Raw genomic sequence first — 21,806 nt, 5'->3', positions numbered from 1 at the left:
TTCATTTCAAATGCCAGCAGTTTTTTATCCTCTCTTTTCTTAACTGTCCATGCTTCTGCTCCATAGATGACTGTTGGTATAATTATGGATTCATATAATTTGATTTTGGCTTGCTTAGATATCTTGTTTATTTTCCAGATTTTCTGTAATTTTCCCATGGTGGTCCATCCTATCACTATTCTGTGTTTGATTATTTTGAGTTCATCTATTGTTTCTGTTAGTTTTGATCCAAGACATATAAAGTTGTCTACTTGCTCTATTTGTTCTCCATTTAGGGTGGCTGAGATGGTAGTTCTGTTCCTCCCTATTTTCATCACTTTTGTCTTTTGTATATTTATTGTCATGTCATGTGTTTTACAGGTTTCATTTAGCTTGTTTATCAACCTTTGTAGTTCATTTGGGGTTCTTGCAATAAGGACGAGATCATCTGCATATTTGATATTATTTATGTTTAAACCATTAACATTGATTCCAGGCTCATGGTCTATTGTCTTCTTTACAACTTTGTCTAGATATATATTGAATAGGCATGGGGATAATGGGCATCCTTGCATTACTCCTTTTTGGATCTCTATGGGTTCTGTTGTAAGTGTGTCCTTTTTAATTACTGCATTTGTCTTAGAGTAATATTTTATCAGAAACTGTATTATGCATTTATCTATTGCTTTTTCTAGTAGAACTTTAAGAAGGATTTCTCTGTTGATACTATCGAAAGCTTGTTTAAAGTCCACAAAACAACAATATAGTTCTTTATGGTCTTCCCAGCTGAGCGCTGCTAGTTGGTGTAATGTGAAAATCTGGTCTATTGTTGAATAGTTTCCTTGGAAACCAGCTTGTTCTATTCCTATCAGTTCTTTATAGGTGTTTTTTAATCTATTTTGTATAATTCTTACGAATATTTTATAGGTGTGGTCTGTAATTTCTGCGGTCTCTTTTGTCTCCTTTCTTATATATTGGGATGATCTTTCCAGTTCTCCAGTCATCTGGGATCTCTCCTGTTTGTAGTATTTTATTGAATAGGGTTGTTAAATATTCTATTGATGTGCTGCCTCCATATGACCAAGTTCAGTAGGGATAGTATCAATGCCTGGTGCTTTATTGTTTTTAATCTGTTTTATTGCGTATCTGACTTGTAAAATTTTTGGGTGGTCATTATTTTCTTCTATTGTTGGCATTGTAGTTTTATTTCCTTGGTGAAAGATGGTCGTAAAATGATTTGACCAGATTTTTCTTATATCTTCAATATTCCCAGTTTCAGTCATCTTGTTGTTTATCTTTGTTACTGCTTTTCCTGAGAATCCTTTTGTAATTTCTCTTATAGTGTCATGGAAGACTTTTAGGTTGTTTTATTGGTATGCTTCTTGGCATTTCTTAGCTTTTTTTTCTAACCATTTTTCTTTGGCTTTTTTGCATAGGTTATCAACTTTATTTTTTAGTGCACTGTATTTTTCTCTATTCTCTTCGTTATTTTGCTGGTTTACAAATATTATTATTATTATTATTATTATTATTATTATTATTTCGGGTGACTCCGGGAGTCCTTAGACTCATCAAGGGAGGCCCTAAACATCATGTCCACACAACTATGCGATTACATTCTCACAGTATCTATCATACCTTGTCTTGAACTCGTTCACCGTCATAGCACCCACAACAGACTCTGGCAGCTTATTCCACTCATTTACCACTCTAAAAGTAAAGAACCCAGCTCTAACACCCCTGCTAACCACACTCTTGCCCAGCTTCCATAGGTGTCCCCTAGTTCTCCCAATATCTTGGCCTCTCTTTTCTCTTCTGTTGTAGCCACGTTTCTTGGGTTAGCCACTGCTTATTTATTTTGGGTTTGGTACCTAGAGTGTCTTTTGCAATTGATAACACTGTTTCTTTTCCTTCCCAGTATTTTCTGCTGTTCTGGAAGATGGAGGGTTTTAATTTCAAGCACATCTGTTCTAAAAATGTGCTTGAAATTAAAACTTTTGCTTGAGCTATCACGTTTAGTTTTGGTAGGTTGATGTTTTCTTCTTTTCTGATATTGTTCTTCCTGTTGAATTTTATCTTCACTTTGGCAGTTAATATTTCGTGGTCAGTGTTGAAATTAAAGCTTCTTAATGTTCGCACATTATTTACTGATCTTTTCCATTGTTTTTATGATGATATAGTCTATGCAGTTCTTTATATTACCATCTGGGGATGTCCATGTATATTTATTATTAGGGCATTGATAGAACAATGTGTTTGCAATCATTAGACCGTTTGCTTTACAGAAGTGGAGTAATTGTTCTCCTCTGTCATTAAGCTCTCTGTATCTTTGTATTTGAATTTTCTTGACAATTTCCTCATCACATTTTTTTGTCTGCTGTGAACTGTCATGTTTCAGCATTAAAATCTCCCATCACTATCATGAGTTCTCTATTTTTGGAATTATCTATTTCCTGTTGTAGTTCTTCATAGAAATTTTCTATTTCTTCCTCTGAATGGTTACTGTCTGGTGCATACATTTGGATTATTTTAATTGTTTGACCTTTTTCTTTTGCTTGTAGTTTGGCTGTGATTATTCTAGGAGACACTGATTTTATTTCAATTACTGAGTGTGTAAGTTTCTTCTCAATTAATAATGCAACTCCTTCTCTGTGTATGTTATCTTTTCTTCCTGAGAAGTATAATCTTCCTTCTGGTAAATCCATGAATCCATCTCCGCACCAATGTGTCTCTGATAAACCTAAAATATTCCATTTCAGTCTTTTTAAATTTTTCTCGACTAATTGCAATTTTCCAGGTTGGTATAATGATCTTATGTTGAGGGTGGCTATGTGTTTCACATCCTTGACTGACCACATTGCTGATTTCTCACCTACTCTATGTGGTCTTCGAGTAGGCACATCGGCTGTCCCATACGTAGTAGCACTATCTCAGTTTCTAGACTTTCTCTGGCTAATGGAAGTTACTGACATAATAATGTGGCCAGCTTGCCATGCCTCTGCTACATCCTTTGGTCCATGGCTCTTTATTCTTTATTCAGAGCAACCCATTTGGGTTTCCCCCATCTGCCATCCGGGGGATGCGCCTGGTAGGAGTGTGGTCTCCCTCAAGTGCATCTAGTGTGAATGAATTTAAGGGAAGGTATGATAGCTGGTTTGGGTGATTTATAGCCTCCCCTTGATGAGTCCTTCACTACCTGGAGGTCTCAGGTAATAATAATAATAATAATAATAATAAATTTCAGCCATGTGTGAACAAGAGGTTAAGTAGAAAGAAGAATTTTCTTGACATGTTTCTGAAACATCAAGAAAGCCAACAGTTCCAGTCTTTCAGGAGAGAGGGAGGCTGAGTGAGTGAGAGAGAGGTTGTTCAAAAAAATAGGAGCAATATGGAATGAAAGAAGAGTAAGAGTTGGTTCTTTACATTTGAAGTTAGACAATATAGTATACATGTGTTGGCCAGCAGCTACTCGTGCTCTTACAGTTTTGGAGCCATTACAGCAGAACACATCCATGAAAGTACCTACAATGGATTCAAAGAAGAAACAGTATGTCTGTGTGTGTGAGAGAGAGAGAGAAAGAGGAAGGATGAATCTGTGAAAGAGGAGTCATCGCTTAATTAGATTAACTTCTTGTAAACAGCATCAAATATTCCAGGTTTTAGGCACATTTCTATTTTACTCTGTGGGTACAGTGGTATCCATTTCATTCTGTTTGGATGTTTGGAGAATTTTATTTATAGTAGTAATGCTAGTGCTATTATTATTTTATTATTTTTTATAATTGAAAGATTTTTGTGTAATGATATCATTTTTGGTGTGTTTTTTGAATAAAGCCCTTAATGATACCTTTACGAATGTTACATCGTACCTGAACACTAAGCAGCATTAAACAAATTAAGCTATAATGACCTAAAAACAGAATTCTGTAGGATACCACTAATGATTTTACTTTTTTCACATACTTCTCCCTAATGTACAACTTGCTGATAGCTCTCTAAAAACCAATTACCGATCCAACTGACTAATCTAGTATAACTATCCATTCCAGTTTAGTTATCAAATTGTTGTGTGGCAGTCTATCAAATTTCTTTCAGAAATTTAAGTATATTACTGTATACGCATCTCTCTTATCCAACATTTTTGTTCACATTGGTTAGACTTTGTGCTCAAATTTAAAAAAAAAAAAAAATACTTAGTTGAAAAAAATTAAGTAAGTCTTTTCAACTTATATACTTGGCTGTAAATGGTGACCACTTGTGACACACCACTAGTGACTTTCCTCTTCCTGGATATTGCTCCCCCATACACAACTTGTTGATACCTATCAGATAGCCAGTCTCTGATCCAATGCATTAATCTAATATCCAATCCCATCCACTCTTGTTTGACTATCAACTTATCATGCAGTACTCTATCACCACCATTTTCTGTAAAACCTCTCTAACTCTGATCCAATAACAACCCTTTACTAACTTGTAGGTTTTATCATATAATCTATCATATAATCCCCTCCCCCTCTATCGCCTATCCACTAGACCAATGATGGCAAACCTATGACTCACATGTCAACACTGACACACTTGAGGGTTTCAGGTGACACACCTTGAATGTTGAAAGATATTGGTATTCTGATGAAAAAACTGTGATAAATCGTGTAAGTTCGCTCTCAGTTAAGACAAAGGTAGGTTTTGGTTCATTGAAAGAATTATATTTTATAGTTATCCTATTTTTAGTTTATTTTGTAGTTAGCCTATTTATATTTTATTTTGTAACTAGCCTATAAACAACAAGCATTTTAAGTTTACGTTTTCTTTCTTAATCATTATAATTTCTGCATAGTCATATTATTATTATTATTATTCAGGCCTCCAAGGAATCAAAAGACTCATTGAGGGAGGTCCTTCCTAAGACATAAAGTCTGTCAAGACTCATCGAGGGGAGGCCTCCCCCTGAGAAACACAAAGTCTATCATACCACTTTTTAAACTCACTGACTGTTCTCGCTCCCACCACTTCATCAGGCAATGCATTCCACGGCTCAACCACCTTCCACACAAAGAAACCACTCCTTACCCTCTTGCTCACAGTTTCCTTTCGTAACTTCCAGGGTTGGCCTCTTGTCATCACTCCTTCTCGCTGTTCAACCAAGCGAAAGAACTCCCCAGTGTCAACCCTGGGGAGTTCTTTCGCTTGGTTGAACTCTCGCTTGGTTGAACTTTCGCTCAACCTCTCAACAGTTTAAAAGTCTCAATCATATCACCTCTCCTTCTTCTATCCACCAAACTCTGCAGTCCACATTCTCTCATTCGATCCTCATAACTATCCTTGTACAGTCCTGAAACCATCTTTGTCATCCGTCTTTGTATCCTTTCCACAGTTAATTTATCCCCTTCAAATCCTGGGAACCAAATCTGCGAACAATAGTCCAAGTGTGGTATGATCAGAGACTTATACAACGGAATGATAACCCTCTTATCTCAGCAGGTCAGTGTCCTTCTCATAATAGCAGCAATCCTCTGTGTTACCTTCACCACCTTTGCAATATGTCCCTAAACTTCCGGTTTCTATCAATCATCAACCCCCAGATCTCTTGTCTCCCCTACTTCTTCCAATTATAACTCCTCCCATAAAGTATGCAGCATCCCATCGATGTTTCCCAAACCTCAAGACCTTACATTTTGCTGCATTAAACTGACATCCCCATTCATTTGCCCATCTATCTAGCTTATTTAAATCCTCTTGCAGGGCTACCACATCTGTCACTATTACTAATAATCCTTCCCAGCTTCGCATCATCTGCAAACAACTGAATATCCCCCCTGCAATCCACTGGCTATGTCATTGATATAAAGGTTAAACAATATAGGTCCCAGTACTGAGCCCTGTGGGACCCCACTTGTAACCCTCTGCCTCCTGGAAACTGCTCCACCATACACAACTCTCTGATACCTATCAGACAGCCAATCCTGAATCCAGTTGACCAATCTGACATCCAGACCCATGTGCTGCAACTTAAATATCAGCTTATCATGTGGCACCCTGTCAAATGCCTTCTCCAAGTCTAAGAAAATTGCAGTATATGCCTTTCCCTCATCTAATGTTCTTGTAACTTTATTATAAAAGGCTAGCATATTCCATGTTGATTCTCACAGATAACATTGCCCCCATCTGCCCAATGGTGTATACGGTCCCTCACTACTTTCTCCAAGATCTTAACAACTACTGATGACATACAGACTGGCCTATAATTAGACACTTCCAGTCTGTTACCACCCTTCTGCAATGGCACTATCTTACCTTCCTTCCATTCCCTGGGCACCTTTGCCAAGCCAGACTTTCATTGAAAAGCCACGTTAAAGGCACTGTCAATTCCCTAGCACATTCTCTCAAAACTCGTGGTGAAATACCATCCAGTCCCACAGCTTTACTGGCATTCAGAGTACTCAGTATCTGAAACACACTCTCCTCCTGTACCTCCAGACCTCGAACCAGTCCTATCCCTCTAGCATTAAAACTGACTCCTCTAGGATGAAATACTCCAATAAAGTGTTCATTGAACAATTCCACTATGTCCTCTGCATCAGTCACTCTATTCCCATTTTTATCACACAATATCATTCTTCCACAGTCAATTCTCCTCCTACTGGCGACATAGCTAAAAAATTCCCTGGGATTTTCTTTGGATCTTAGGGCCAATCTCCTCTCATATTCCAGTTTCGCTTTCCTTTGTGTCTTATATTCCTCATGCATCTCTTCACCTGTCTCCTTATATCTCTTCCATAGCCTCTTTTTCACATGCAATTCCTGTTTAATATTGTTTGTCATCCGCTTTACTCCAAATTGCATCCTCTTCTTCACTTGTGATATACAATTTACCATTGCTGATAACAAATATTCTTTCACAATTTCCCAGGCACTTGTGATATCCCGACCTTCCAATTCTTCCCTCCATGAAACTTCCCGAAGTTGACGTCTAAGACTATTATAATCACCTGCCTTATAATTCCACATAAGTTCCCGTATCTTTGATACTCCTGCATGTCTATTCATTTTCCAAGTCAACACCATATGGTCACTCTCTCCAACGGGTGGGAGAGACGTCAACTGAGTTATTATCAAAATCTTCTGATGCTATAACCAAATCCAAAACTTTTGAACCTCTTGTTCCCTCTGTTACATGTTGCCTAAGACATTTGTCCCTCAAGAATTCTAGAAATTCCATTCCCCTATTGCTACATGCATCTTCCTCTCTCCAATTTATACTACTGAAGTTAAAATCTCCCATAACAATCATTCTTCTTGCACTTGCCAAACTTAGCTGTCTAAACATCTCCTGGTCCCCATCCTCTGTGCTCCTGGGTCTGTAGCAACACCCCACTAAATATCCTGTCTTGCCTACCTCTACCTCACACCATACACTCTCAAAATCATTTGTCTCACTTCCTTCCAAATTCTCCACTCTTAGAGAACATAGGTCATCACTTATCATAAGCAGTACCCCACCACCATGCTTTCCCCTCCTATCCTGATAAAAAATGCTATATCCAGCAAATTCTATTCCTGTTGTTATATCCCCTTCTGTCAACCAAGTCTCAGTGATCACAATAATTTTTGGCCAGGCTGATGCTATCTGCGCACACCAATTCCTCTCCCTTATTCCAGATACTCCTGGCATTAGTATAAAGCATATAAATGCCATTGTTTCTATACCCAGCATTATCCCTTCTAGACTCCACTGGGCTCAGTGTTAACTGACATTGTCTCCCTTTTCCCAAGTATCCATTCCCACAAGAGGCCACCCCTGCTATCATCCTCCCTGGGACACACTGACTCGTTCAGAACAGCAATCTCTCCAGATGCCTACGTCCATCCTCATTCAAATGTAAACGGTCTCTCGCATACAATTCCTCTTTTTCCTCAAACTCACTCCAAGCATCCACATATACCAGTCCTCTCTTGTCACACATTCTCACTATTATGCCATTCAATATCACCGCGCTTCTGCTCAGCTCATCATTATCATACCTAGGCAACACGCACACTATTTTTCTTCTCTCTGTCTTCTTCCGTACAGTCTCAAGCAAAAATCTCATATCTCTCGCTGCCCGACTTACATTACCACTCAAGTCATTCGTTCCTACCATCACAATCATCTCATCCACCCTTTCAGCTCTCTTAATTGCCATAGCCACCCATTCTATTGTTCCTCCTGGAAAACACTCCTCACGCATCCTATCTTGAACACCACGGATCATTGAGTCGCCATACATTATACCTCTTACCATTCCCTCGCTCCTGTTGTTTCCATTCTCTCCTCTTCTTTCATTCCCATACCTCTCTCTTCTACTGTTTCCATTCTCTCCTCTTCTAGCACTCCCATACATCTCTCTCATTCCCTCTCTCCTACTGTTTACATTTTCTCCACTTCTAGCACTTCCATATCCCTCTCTCATTCTGTCTCTCCTACTACTGTTTCCATCCTCTCGTCTTCTAGCATTCCCATACCTCTCTCTCATTCCATCTCTCCTACCGTTTCCATTCTCTCCTCTTCTAGCACTTCCATATCTCTCTCTCATTCCGTCTCTCCTACTGTTTCCATCCTCTCGTCTGCTAGCATTCCCATACCTCTCTCTCATTCCCTCTCTTCTACTGGTTCCATTCTCTCCTCTTCTAGCACCCCCATACCTCTCACTCACACTCCCTAAATTCTCTCTCTCTCCTACTCTGATTCGCCTTGCATTTATCTCTTCCATTCTCCTAATCTTATCTTTCATACTTCTGCTCTCAATCACAAGGCATTCCTCCTCTTTCAACTCATCTATCTCCCTCTGCAGGTCAGTCACTCTTAATCTAAATTCACTCTCCCAAACAAAACCATCTCCTAAACTTTCACAGTCACTCACACCTTCCACACTATCAACTATTATTTTCTCATTCTCTCCTATTACACTACTTGTCTTCCTACATTCATTCCCCGTTCCTGGAGCAACAAAGTCGGATGTCGATATATCTAATGTACTTATTTCCTCCAACTGCCTACATTTTGCGCACATACGCTCTCCACTCTCATTAACAAGCCACATATGTAATTCCTGAGACGCATACATGCCGCAAGTACTGCATGCCACAAAGTCCCTTATGATATTGCTAATAATTGAGTTCTTAAATGGCGGAGGACTTGGCGTTATGCCACTTGCAACTGCTGCTGAATCCACCATCATTCCTTACTGCTGAGTAGCGTAATCTTTAATAATTATTCAATTAATAAATAAGAGGAAAAAAAAGTACAAACATCAGAACATTTAAGTACTAAATATAATTAAATAAAATGAAATATAACTAAATACAGTAACTTAGCTTCGTTTTGTCTTCCACTGTTACGCGTTCGATTCCGACGGTACCAAAATATATTATATCACGACAGCAACTAACTTCCAAAAAACAACCACTGACGTACACTCGTATTCAGAGAAACAATTTAGCACTCAAAAACATAGAAAAACGGGGAAAAAAGCGGACTATTCACCTATTAAAAATCACTTTCTTCTGCACAGCTCAAATTCACCGCCACGTGCTATTATCTCCAAAAAAAAGCTTAGAAAAATTTCCTCTAGTCGCCGACTAGACTCGAAACCAAGTCTTCCTTCATGTGGCCAAGCGCCGTGGTGTGTGCAAACTTCACATCAACTGAGCTACACAAGCTCTAAAACATTTTTTGCGACAGTCGGGAATCAAACCCTGGTCAACTGTTTGGAAGACAGCTATGCTAACCACTATACCACCGTCGCAGGAACAAAAATAATTAATGCCAGCAGCACCCATGTTTCCAAGATGGGCATCCTACCAAGTACTGACTGGGATCAGGTTTGCTTAACTTCAGTGATCAAACGAGAACTGGTGCTTTCAAACTGATGTGGCCGCTGACAAAAATTTTGTCTAGTCGCCGACTAGATTTGAAACCAAGTCTTCCTTCGTGTGGGCAAGCACCATGGTGTGCAAACGCCACATCCACTGAGCTACACAAACTCCCAAACCGAAATTTAACAACTTATAAAAATTATTATCAATATTATACGATACAAACTTATAAATACGTGCTTTATATATTATAAACTTGAAGTTTTCATTTGACTTATGTGTGAAATTCGTTCATGCATGCTTTCCAAGTCTCTCGACTGAGTAATACAAGTTCTAAACATATTTAAAACCTTTTAACTGAAAATATAATTTGCAGCATTAAATGTTGAATTTATCTGAGTAAATAATGAAAACATTTTTATAGTTGCAATAAATTCAGTAAATTTTGTTAAATAATGCAAATAGTAACAACTTACGATGATATCGCAACAAAACCTACTAATTAGCTGCTATTTAGTAGCATGATAGAGAGTAAAACGTAACAAGGTTGCTATGAACGTACTGGTAATAAATCTGGCAGTCCTGCTGAAAGAAGTTGTGGTTACTTAAGGTGCATGGTCTGCACCTTAAGTAATTTGAGTTGCTGGTGTATAATTCATTTCCAGTAATTGTTAGTTCTTATTAATTATTACTGCTTAATTAATCCAGATTGAGATAAGTATTCTTGGAATAATTAAGTATATATGAGTATTTGTTTGAGTAAGAGCTGCTGTAAAAGTTGTGCACTACCATTATTATTAGTGTGTGGGATTTTGTTTTGCTTAAACTTAATTACAAATTCGTTGTTATTACTAGACTTTAGTGTGGTAACCGGCAGATTAAACATGGCGGTGGCTTTGTCATTCCATGACTATAACTTAGACTTCAGTGGTTTCATTAAGTGTGAGATGTGTTATATGTATTCTTTCGATTACATAAATGATTTGTGGATGTTTAGGGCGGATGGAAGGAGGATGTGTGCAAAGTGTGACCTGAACAAGAAATTGCTGAATGCAAATATGAAATTGATGACAGAAAGTGTTAGTAGCGAGAATGTCATCGGGAAAATGAGTGCACGTTCGAAAGAGAAGGATGGTTTGAAACAGAGGTGAAAGAATGTTAAAAAATCAGTAAAAAAGAAAACGAGTGATTTAAAAACCATAACGGATGTTAATAGGGACGAAAGTGAGGCGAGGGCAGGGGAAGGGAACGAAATTGAGAGAATGAATGAAACTGGAAATGGCATGATGCAGGAATTGAAAAGTGGAAAAAATCGAAAGAATGAATGATAGCGAAAGTCGGACACATGTTGGACCGAAAGTATGGAAGCACAGAAGGATGAATGAGAGTGAAAGTGAGAAGAGGGTGTCAAGAGTTAGAAAATTTGAAAGAATGAATGATAGAGAGAATGTGACACGAGATTCAGAAGTTCAACTGGATTGGATGAGGAAAGAGATGATATGGATGCGGAATGAAATTAAGAAAATTCGGGTAAAAACTATTAAAACTAATCATGATGACACGAAAGAGTTAATGAAAGATGAGTGAATGGCATTATATGGCGAGTCCATTATTAAAGGTGTGCTGGATGATAGGATGCACAAAGTATGTTTTCCGAGTGGTAAAATGAGTAGAGTGATTGAGGCATTGGATATGAGGAGGGAGCAAGCAAATGAGTTGATGGTTTTAATCGGCATGAATGATTTGACAGAGGACAAAGAGCAATTCAGAATGGATGTCAGGAGGCTGCTTGGAAGGATAAAAGAGGGTAGTGTGAAACGAATGGTAGTCAGCATGTTGCGTACCATATGGTGGCTTACCATTCATAATCCTTGCTCTCCGCCTCATCTCACCACACTGTGGTGAGATGAGGCGGAGAGCAAGGATTACGAATGATACGCTGGCTGAAATGTGTGAGCAGATGGGAGTACAGTTTGTTAATGTGTGGAATGAGTTTGAAGGAAGAAGTGAACTGTATGGAAGCGATGGACTGTATTTGAGTGGTTATGGTGTGAGTCGCTTGGAGAGATTGCTGCTGGAAGACAGAGAAGTGAGTAGAGTGAGAGAGAGAATGAATCATATCAAGCGGGAAGTGATGTGGAAGAGCAGGAGAGTAAGACAAGAGAGATTGAAGAGGTGGTTATGAATGAGGAAGTGAGTGGTATGAGTATAAAAAATGAGAGAATGGGTGTGCAAGAGGAGTAGGGAAACGAAGAGGCTCAAGGTGGACAGGGGTACACAGCATGAGAACGGTGGATGCTCTGAGAGAAGGTGAGAGCATGTGTAGACAGGAAAGAAATGGGATGACCTAGGATCAAGAGGAAACAGTTGGAATTGAAAAGGGTTTTAAAATTAATAAGCAGAAAGGGAAATGGCCCCAGTCGAGCATGGAGTGATCACATCGAGTGAGAACTAGCTGTAGATCCAAAAATGAGCTGTTGTGTTTGTATACCAATGCTAGAAGTATAAGAAACAAAGCAGATGAAATAGTTGAATTAATTGTGTCTGTTCACCCAAAGATTGTCGGAATAAGTGAGACATGGTTAGATGAGGACGACATCCTGACAGGAATAGAGGTGGAAGGGTATGATATGTTTTGTGAAGATAGAAGTAAAAAGGAAGGGGAAGTGCTATTGATGATAGAGAAAGAGTTATGAACCGACAAGGTAGAGATGCAAGACAGAAATAGTGTCAGTGGTTTTGAGGCAGTATGGTGTGAGATAGAGGTGAATAGAATCAAATATTTGGTGGGATGTTGTTATAGACCAGGTAATGTGGATGGTGGAGATAATGAAATGTATAATAAAATTAGTCAAGCAAATAAGAAAAGGGTGATCATTATGGGCGAATTTAATTATGAGAAAATAGACTGGAATGATGAGATAGCAACTGGAAGTAAAGAAAATGAGTTTCTTGAGTTTTGAGGGATAACTACCACAGACAGTATGTAACAGAGGGCATGCAAGGATTGAGGGTCTTGGATTTGGTCATCTCATCAGAGGATGTAATTATAAATGAGGTGTTAAATCATCCACCAATTGGTGAAAGTGACCATGAGGTGATTACCTGGGTGGTTGCCAGCAGTCCAAGTACCCCTGTGAAAAAAGGGTATATGTGGAACTACATGGGGGGGGGTGATTATGAAGAGCTCAGGAGACAGCTTGCGGGTGTAGCATGGAATGAGGAGTTAGCTGGAAAAGAGATCAATGCAGCTTGAGGGATTTTCAAAAACTATCTAGTAGATGCAATGTCTAAATGTATTCCAAGGGTGAGTAGGTTAAATAAGGTAGGTATGAGATGGATGAATAAAGAGATTAAGCATTCGATACAGAGAAAGAGGGCATTTGGGAGGCAGCATAAGAGAAGTGGAAATAACCAATTCTATGAGGTCTAAGGACCAGGCAAGGAGAAGTCAAATTCGTTTTGACTTCATTTTGACTAATGAAGTCAAAACGAATTCTAAGGAGTTCTTTTGATATGTAGCCAGCAAAAGATAGAAGGATGACATTGATAGGAGAAAATGGTATAAAGACAGCTGTTGCAGAATGTGTGGTGGAGATACTTAATGAACAATTCATAAAGGTCTTTCTATCTTGTGAATGTGACTTCATGGAGAAATTGAGAGCAGTAGATGATGGGGCGGAGTGACTGACTGTAAGTGAGCAAGAGGTGTATGGGGGAGTTCAGTAAACTAGATTTTAATAAGGCTGTGGGACTTGATAATACATCACCATGTATTCTGAAGGAATGTGCCAGGGAGTTGACACCTTCTTGACTTATTTATTGAATATGAGTCTTGCACTTGGTCAAGTCCCTAAAGAGTGGAAGGAAGGAAAGCAAGATTGTGCCACTTCATAATGGAGGTGATCGAACTCAAGCATCAAACTATTGGCCTGTCTGTGTGTCAGGTGTTGTGGTTAAGGTTGCTGGAGAAGCTTGTGAGAACTAGGATCCAGAGTTGGGTTGACAACAATGGTATTATCTTTGATGGACAGCATGGATTTGCTAAAGGGAGGTCATGATTTAGTAATCTACCTACTTATTTCAATAAAGTGACTGCTTCCTTGGACAGAGGAGAAGGATACACAGTAATATACTTGGATTTTGCAAAGCTTTTGATAGAGTACCTCATGATAAATTGATAGTCAAACTAGAGCAGATGGGGTTGGATATTTGATTGGTGCATTGGATTGGAGACTGGCTGACTGAGAGGTATCGACAAGCTGTGTATGAGATAGCGATATCCAGGAAAAGGAAAGTCACTAGTGGAGTGCCTCAGGGGTCAGTTTTGGGACCATTACTGTTTAACTTGTATATTAACGATACAGGTGAAAATTTGGATGGAGATATTCAGTTTTTTGCAGATGTTGCAAAGTTGGGATGAACCATGAAGAGTAGTGAAGATGTTGTGGCCTTACAAGAAGACTTGAATAAATTGAGTGATTGGGCACGGAAATGGAGATGTGAGTTCAATGTTGCAAAAGGTAAGGCTTAAAAATTTGGAAAACAAAGATGGGATGCAGAATTTATGCTTGGTGAGGATATATTGTTGGAGTTGGAAGAAATAAGAGATCTGTTGGTGATAGTGGATAAGGATCTAAAATTTAGGGGACACATAGCCAAAATTGTATAGACAACACAAAGGCTTCTGGGATTGATGTGGAGGACACTGACGTGTAGAAGTAGGGAGATTCTTGTTCCGTTGTATAAGGCTTTGATTAGGCCACACATTGACTATTGTACCCAGATTTGGTCACCTGGTTTTCAGAAGGATGAAGAGATGTTGGAAATGCTCCAAAGGCGATTGACTAAGGTAGTTTCTGACCTCTGGAATGTCGAGTATGAGGAAAAATTGAGAAGAATTTGCATCTTCTCAATCTTTTTATCCCTGGAAATTGTATAAAGAGGGTGTGAGTAGGGCATTGAGGGGCAGGTTTTTTTGTGCAGCGTTCTAAATGATTGGAATGCCTTGCCCGAGAGTGTGGTGTCTGCAAGGAGTTTGAATGTGTTCAAAGCACAGTATGACGAGCTGTGTGTGTGATAAAAGAGCCTTCCAGATGAGTCTTTGACTCCATGAGATCTTGGAGTAATAATAATAATAATAATAATTACTGCTCTATATGTATAATTGTGCTCTTTTTTAATTTGTGAACTCTTTTACAATGGCAGATAGCATTAATAAAAAACTAAAATGATCACAGAAAGTAATTGGAAGAAATTTCCAAGATGCCTGGACTGAATATGGTGTTATCGATAGCGGCGATAAAGTTCTCTGTAAATTGTGTGGTGGGCTATCTGTGAGTAGAACTTGGAATGTAAGAAGACATTTTGAAACTAAGCACAAATGGCTCCTTGAAAAAACTTTAAAGAAAACCAAAGAATACATATCGCAACATCTAAAACTGGCAGAATCACAATCAGGGACTTTAATTAAATTTGTTTCAGGACCTTCAAATTTAGTAGCTGCAAGTTACAGTATTTCACATACTATTGTTGAACATGGGAAACCACTTAGTTATGGTGATTATATAAAAGAAGCTTTTGTAAAGTGTGCATCATTTTTATTTGAGGACTTTCATAATAAGGAAGCTATTGTAAAGCACATGAAAGAGTTACCATTAAGTATGAATACTATTAAAGACAGAGTTATATCAAAGAATGCTAGTATAGAAAATCAAATACAACAAGGCTTCATTACGTCATCAGCTCGATTGACTATTATTGCAAGGTATGTTCACAGTGATTCTATGCAGAAGGAATAGAAAATTTACCTCAAAACACGACAGGTAAAGATATACGTGACTGTGTTGTTAAAGTGTTCCGTGAGAAACAGATAGATTTATCGAAAATATTTTCGATTACAACTGATGTCGTGCCTAATATGGTTGGCCGTAATGTCGGTTTTATCAAAGAATTTACAGAATATGTTGGTCATCACCCTGGTTTGTTTCAATTGTATTAAACATCAGGAGATGCTGTGTGCGAAATCAGGCTTAAAGGATTTAGATGATGTAATGAGAATTGTGACAAAGGTAACTAATTTTATTGCTGCCAGGGCTTTAAACAAAGAGAATTTAATTCCCTTTTAAGCGAATTTGAATCAGTGTACAATGGTCTGTTAATGTACAATAATATTCGATGGTTGAGTCATGGCCAAGTACTTGAATGGTTTGTTGAATGTTTAAATGAAATTAAATTATATTTAAATACGAAGGGCATGGAGCACGAATTTTCTCAGTTGAACTATTCTGCTTGGCTCAGTAAGCTGATGTTTTTCACAGATTTTTCATTGCACCTGAATCAACTAAATATACAATTGCAAGGTTTCGGAAAATCTGTCGATGTTATGTTTGGCACGACCTAGAGCTTTGAGAATAAACTCAAAATATTTCAACGTGATTTAGAAAGTAACAATTTTAAGTATTTCCCAAGAGTGAAAAATTTTTTTAAACAAAACCAGCCACAGAAATTGTGAACAACATATCAACCAATCTATCGAAGTTCTAAAGTCAGTAACTGAGCAGTTTTCTTCTAGATTTGAGCAATTTCGAATGCTGGAACAAACAATCCAATTCATTAAGTATCCTGATGAAATAGAATTCATGGATCTTAAATTAGATGGCTTTGAATGGTTGGATTTAAAAGATTCTATAAATGCAACTAGCCGACTTCCAGTGTAATCCCATCTGGAAAAGAAAGTTTATTGGTCTTAGAAATGAATTAGAAGAACTTGAGTGGGAACATCTGCATGATATCACGTGTAAAAATTCAGACTGTGAAATTCTAAGCATGTGGGATAGCCTTCCCGAAAACTTTCATGCTCTTAAAATCTTTGCTGAAGCTCTTCTAACAATTTTCTCTTGTACATACTCTTGTGAAACTCTATTTTCTGCCTTAAATAATATCAAATCAAAAGGGAGAAATAGATTGAGCAATGATTTGAGTGCTGCCTGTGTGGCATTAAAATGTACACACTATAGCCCTTCTATAAAGCAACTTTCTACCAGTACTCAGCAACAGAAAAGTCGTTAAATGTAATGTAAGTTTGTAATTTCACTTTATTAAATTAATTGTATAATATGAATTCATTGATTTTATATCAATTTCCTATTAAATAAATAGCCTAATATGATATGTATAAGTCACCATCTATGATTATGTAGTTAAATTTATAATGCATGTATGCAAGTGGCACATCAATAACGCCAATATTTATAAAAAAAAAAGATGTTTGACACACCTGGGTAAAAAAGTTCACCATCACTGCACTAGACTGTGTAAATTGCATCTTCTCAATCTGTCCTCACATTTGACATTCCAAAGAACATGCACAAAAATTAAACTATAATGCTAATTTTCGGTCATGAAAAGCGACCAAAACATGTAAACACGATATATTATTATTATTATTATTATTATTATTATTATCCTAACACCCCATGGAGTCAAAGACTCATCTAGGTGGTAATACACACAGCTCATCACACTGTGTCTTAAACATGCTCAATTTCTCTTCAGACACCACACTCTCAGGCAAGTCATTCCAATCATTCACAACTCTACATGCAAAAAACCTGTTTCAAACTCCCCTCACATCTTCCTTATACAGCTTTCAGGGATGACCTCTGGTTCTCCCCTGATCACCACCATTTTCTGCAAAACCTCTCCAACATTGATTCTATAACAACCCTTTACTACCTTGTAGGTCTCTATCATATAATCCCTCCGCTCTCTCTCTTATCCCCTAGATTCTGTAAATTGCATCTTCTCAATCTCTTCTCATATTTGACATTCCAAAGATTAGAAATTGCCTTAGTCAGTCACCTCTGGACTCTTTCCAATATCTATTCATCCTTTTTAAAAAAAGAGATGACCAAATCTGTGCACAGAAGTCTCTATCTTGTGTGGCCTAATCTATTTGTGTGGCCTAATCAAAGCCTTATACAATGGAACGAGAATCTCCTTACTTCTACAAGTCAGTTTCCTCTGCATCATTCCCAGAATTCTTTGAGTTGTCCTCACAGTTTTAGCAATGTGTCCCCTAAATTTTAGATCCTTAACCACTATCACCCCAAGATCTCTTATTTCCATCACTTCCAACAGTATAACGCCACCAAGCATAAATTCTACATCCCATCTTTGTTTCCCAATTTTAAAATCCTATATACATTGTTGTCAATCCAATTCTGGATCCTAGTTCTAACCAGCATCTCCAAACAACCTAACTATGACACTTCACACATAAATAGGCATATAATTTGTTGCTAGAGTTCTCTCACCTCCCTTATGAAGTTTAACAGTCTTGCCCTACTTTTACTCCTTTCGAATTCAACCCAGTGCAAGACTTGTATTAAAAAAAAATATGTCAAAGCAGATACCAACTCCCTCGCACATTCCTTCAGAATATGTGATGATATATTATCAAGTCCACAGCCTTATTAACATCAAATTTGCTCATTCCCCCATATATCTTTTGCTCACTTATAGTCAGTGCCACTTCTCCATCTCTAACCCCATTCACTTCCTGCAGTATGGCAGCGATATAGTAGTACACAGATTTATATTTCTGCACTCAAAAATGCAACACCTTGCAGTTATTGATATTAATACTACAACTCCACTCCTTTGTCCAATTAAAGAGTCTATTCAAATCTTCCTGAAGGGAATAAACATCAGCCATGCTACTTATAATTCATTCTAACTTTGCATCATTAACAAACAACTAAAGATCCCTAGTCAGTTCACATGTTATATCATTTACAAACACGTGGCCCAAGAACAGAACCCTGGGGGCACGCCACTGGTTACCCTCCATTTATTGAGACACTGCTCCACCATACACAACCTGGTTGTGTTGTTCAGAGAGAAAGAGAGAGAGAGAGAGAATCTCTGATCCATCTAACCAATATCCTATCTATTCCCATACTGTACAGCTTGTACTGTAGAGGATGGGATCATCATGTGGTAATCTATCAAATGCTTTCGATAGATTCAAGAATATCACTGTATATGATTCTCACTGTCTGACACACTCATCACCTTATTATAAAGTGCAAGTAAATTACTAAAACTTGACCTATCCTTTACACGTCCGTCCCGACCATCATAAAGAATCATCCATCAACCCAATTCTTTATTCTATTCCTAACAAATCTCTCCAACACATTGACCATAACTGCAGTTATACAGACTGGTCTATAACTGGAGACTTCTGTCCTGGAACTATGCTTGTGGAGTGGTACTATTTTGCCTTCTTTCCAATCCTTAGGAACCCTATCCTCTGCAGGACTTTCATTAAATATCCAGGTCAAGAGCGTAGCCAACTGTGGTGAATTCCCTAAGAATATGTACTGATATGTCACCCATTCTCACAGCCTTATTCACATATAACCCAACCATCATCTGATACACCTCTGTTTCTTTCACTTCCAATTCTCCTAATACTTGTGTCTCTTCTATATATTGCACTGGATCATTTACATCAATATGATATATGCTGATAAAGTGCTCATTCAATAATTCCACTATATTCTTTGCAGCTGTTAGTCTGCTGCCATGACTATCCACCAATGTTAATCTGCTATAATTATTCTTCCTCTTGCTTGCCATGTAGCAGAAAAATTCCTTTGAGTTAACCTTCGCCTGACCAGCCAGTCTCCTCTCATACTGTACCTTTTTTTTCTTTACCATACTCATCACCTTTCTAGCCTGCACCTTATACTCTTCATGGATCTGATCACCACCAACTGTCTTATACCTCCTCCATAACATTTTATTTTCCAGCATGGCCTACTTGATTTCGCTGTTTCATCCACTCCCACTCTATTTATTCTCTTAACCCTCAGTATGAAGTCATACGTTGCTTTTTTCAGATAATGCCTTGTGAGTTTCCATGCATTGTCAACATCTTTCTGCTCAGCTCATCTACCCATTGTATTGATACTAACTGACTACAGACTTATTATCATGAAACTTTCATAGAAATCATGTATTGCTTATCCCTCTTGAAAGATTAACCTAATAACTTTAAATAAGGCTTCTTTTGTTTCATCTCCCAAATTTTTTCAAATTTCAGGAGGTTTCATCTGTCCCTACAGTTTTTCCAGTTAGATAATTTATTAATCACACTTTTAATTTCTCCATCCACTATCTCTGGTACATGACTTTCTTTTCATCATTATATTCTGGTTTGATAATATCACTTATTCATTCAAAATATTCCTTCAGCTCTCTTTGTAATTTTCCATTTTTTTTTTTTTTTTTTGCACTATTTTACTTTTTGTTTCGGGATTGCTGGTCAGTCCGGCAATTATTTGACATGCATTGACAGCTTCTGCTGTTTTTGATTTATGTTTATCATCTTTCTTCTGTACATCTTCTATCTAGTTTACCTTTGATTTTTTTTGTAATCATCCTTTTGTTATTTAGTCTTCAATATTGTTACCTTCTAGTCTTCTTTTTTTCTTGCTTTATTTTTATTCTTCTAGTGAATTATCTCATTTGTAATACAGGGCTTCTTCAGTTGTAATTTTGTAACACACTACGAATGTGGTCTGAATAGTTCCTGACCCCGACCATAGATAGCAATACTATCAGCACAATTTTTTTTTCCAAGTTGGTACTGCTGTCATAAGCATCCATGTGAAATTGCAAGTCATTCTATCAAGTAGTTTGTTTTATACAGCTGTCTGAAGCAAAAGTATTGTCTGTATCCCTTGAAATGGATAAAATTGAGTATCGTGTGGTTAGAAACTTCTTTGTAAAAGAACAGTTAACGCCAAAAGAAATTCAAGGCTGGTACGGCCATGTACCACCCTTGAAGATGATCCACGTGAAGGACATCCAAAAAGTGTAACAACACCAGAAATCATTGATCAAGTGCACAATATGGTATTGGATGACTGGCAAGTCAAATTGCGTGAAATTGCTGACACTATAGGCATTTCAAAAGAACGTGCAGAATATATTTTGCATGAAGAATTGCAAATGAAAAAGCTTTGCACAAGGTGGGTGCCATGTTTGCTCACAGGAGATCAAAAACGCACTTGCATGAAAATCTCTGAACAGTGCTTGGAGCTTTTAAAAAAGAATAAAACTGATTTTGTGCATTGAATTATTACTGTGGCTGAGACTTGGATTCACCATCACACACCAGAATCCAAACAGCAGTCAAAACAGTGGACAGAAGCCGTTGTTCAGCGATGAAGAAGACAAAGTCAGTTCCATCAGTAGGAAAGGTCATGGCATCGGTGTTTTGGGATGCTAAAGGCATTTTGTTTATTAATTATCTTGAAAAGGGTAAAACAATAAACCAGGAATATTATTACGATCTTTTAACCGGACTAGATGAAAAAAAAAAAAGATTCGCGAGAAAAGACCTGGTTTGCATAAGAAAAAATCATCTTTCATCAGGACAATGCACCTGCCCATGAAGGTGTATTGGCAATGGAAAAATTAAGGGATCTGCACTATGAATCATTGTAACATCTATCCTATTCTCCAGACTTTGCTCCCTCTGACTTCTATATCTTCCCAAAATTAAAACTTTTCCTCGCTGGTCAGCGTTTTTCTTCGAATCAAGAGCTGATTGCAGCTGTATAGGGTTTTTTGCAGAACTTATTGAGAACCACTACAGGGATGGGATAATGGCAGTGGAGCATTACTCGAATAAATGTATTAGTCTTAAGAGAGATTATGTTGAAAAATAAAAATAATTTTGAAATAATAAATTTCTCACTCTTGCAGTCCAGTGGAGTCTGCAGCGAAGAGAAAGGTGATTACAATGGAAATGAAAGTAGAAATGATTAAATAAATTCATTTTTTTATTGTTAGGCTAAGAACTTACCAGACCTCCCTCGTATTTGCTGTTCTTTTAGTTATTTTTTTGAACTGTCCAATCTTTCTCACTTCTTCTTAAGAATGCAATCTAT

The 21,806-nt window shown here is 37.7% G+C and overlaps 1 protein-coding gene and 1 pseudogene across 1 annotated transcript in view; one reads left to right on the top strand and one right to left on the bottom strand.

Annotated features, from left to right (window-relative positions):
* Positions 1-21,806, top strand: part of LOC150103053 (phospholipid-transporting ATPase ABCA1-like) — an 859,669-nt gene that overhangs the window by 74,478 nt on the left and 763,385 nt on the right. The gene's annotated exons all lie outside the window — the stretch shown is intronic.
* On the bottom strand, positions 9,786-9,904 carry LOC150103057 (5S ribosomal RNA; annotated as a pseudogene).

The sequence above is a fragment of the Typopeltis vanoorti genome, chromosome 9 (genome assembly GCF_054136105.1).
Source record: "Typopeltis vanoorti isolate ZY-2024b chromosome 9, IOZ_Tvanoo_1.0, whole genome shotgun sequence".
Taxonomy (NCBI): Eukaryota; Metazoa; Arthropoda; class Arachnida; order Uropygi; family Thelyphonidae; genus Typopeltis; species Typopeltis vanoorti.
The sequence above is the reverse complement of the archived record's forward strand: the minus strand, read 5'-3'. Positions and strand labels throughout refer to the sequence as shown.